Here is a 1,529-nt window from a genome sequence, read left to right as displayed (position 1 = left end):
AGAAAAATAGAAAATCCACAAAAACAAAGCATTAACATGATCTTATCTCCCATTTGTCTGGTTAAACAGACTAAAATCAAAAATAGGGTAATTAGGGAGTTTAAAAGGTCCATTCGAAAAAATTTAAAGGAAAACACAGCCAGTGCGCCAGTACTTAGCAGTTAAAGGGAGAGGGAGGGGAAATTTCTTACCCAACCAGCAGATCAGAAGACTGAGGGTTAGCTTTCCTCTTCGTGGTCAGCCATCTGTTGAGGGCTAAAATTCTAGCTAAACTGTCTAAAATATCTAATGAGTGGTCGCCAATAAATTATAAGCTTTAGCAAGAGTTAGACTTTTAAGCATTTATTAAGGAGAATAAGAATTTGGTAAAGAGAGAGAAAAAGGCCTAAATTCCTAGCTATTAAAGGGAGAGCACATTTCTAGCTCCGCTCTCCACCAGAGTCCAAAGGAAAGAGAGCGCGAGACTGAGCGCCAGTCTCTTCCTTCCTTCCTCCTCCCACTCATCCGCGTCACTTCCTGATGCCTGGTCTTGCCCTCAAAGACCTTCGCTTCATGGGCAGAACTCTTCTACAGTAAGTATCCAGCAGGTGGCGTTATTCCAATCGTTACATTCTAGTTATAGAAAATGTGTGGGTTTTTTTTTTTTTTTTGGTATTTTGGTATGGCAATAAGTAGATTATTTTAGGTAGAATTGTCATTTTTGTGATATTGAGTTGGCCAATTGATGAGTGATTAATATTGTCCAAATTATTGAGACCTGACTTTATTTGTGTGAATTGTGTTTTTTAATTGTGTTCATATAGTTCCTGGATGTGTCTTATCAGGTAGACTCAAGTATTTTAGATCATCTAGTTATTTTATTTTATTTTATTTTTAAACAAATATTACAGCTTTTATGAAGTTATTATAAAACATCAGGACTCCTATACATAAAGTAATCAATGTATATATAAATTTAACATTATCTGTGTATTAATTTTACTTCTTAGCTTGACTTTCTAATAAATCTTTAGCTTCATTGATTTTGGCTGCTACATAAGGAGATCCTTCCTTGTCTGGGTGGTTTAAAAGCATGATTCCTCAGTGAGCATCTCTAATTTTCCCTTTATAGGCTGTAGGGCTTACTCCCAATATGAGTGCCGCTTCTCGCTTTGTCATTTTGGGTTCAAATCCGCCTCTATAATAGCCACTACTGAAGGCACATTTGGGCAGACTTCGAATAGCTTGCTTCACTTGGGGCTCCATATGCTTCATTGTTTGCAAAACATATTGGCCTGCAAATCCTGCAGCAGCAATCGTCAGTCCAACTGCTACCATTGTGCTGGCCATGGCTCAGCCCGGCGCTGCCCTGAGTCTGCGAAGCTGCAGCTCATCCCAACCCAGAGGCCCCGCGTCCGACCCGGCTCGGCCCCAGGCACCGGCCCTGCAGCCACCGCTTCCAGTGGGGCCAAGCGAAGAGGAAGCACGTGAGCATCTACCAACAGCGGCTGCCGCAAACCATCTAGTAATTTTAAATGGATTTTTTCTTT

The 1,529-nt window shown here is 40.7% G+C and overlaps 1 pseudogene; it reads right to left on the bottom strand.

Moving 5' to 3' along the window:
• Window positions 1–978: 978 nt before the first annotated feature.
• On the bottom strand, window positions 979–1,329 carry LOC122736779 (annotated as a pseudogene).
• Window positions 1,330–1,529: the final 200 nt, after the last annotated feature.

The sequence above is a fragment of the Dromiciops gliroides genome, chromosome 1 (assembly GCF_019393635.1).
Source record: "Dromiciops gliroides isolate mDroGli1 chromosome 1, mDroGli1.pri, whole genome shotgun sequence".
Lineage (NCBI taxonomy): Eukaryota > Metazoa > Chordata > Mammalia > Microbiotheria > Microbiotheriidae > Dromiciops > Dromiciops gliroides.
This window is presented reverse-complemented; position numbering and strand designations above follow the sequence as displayed.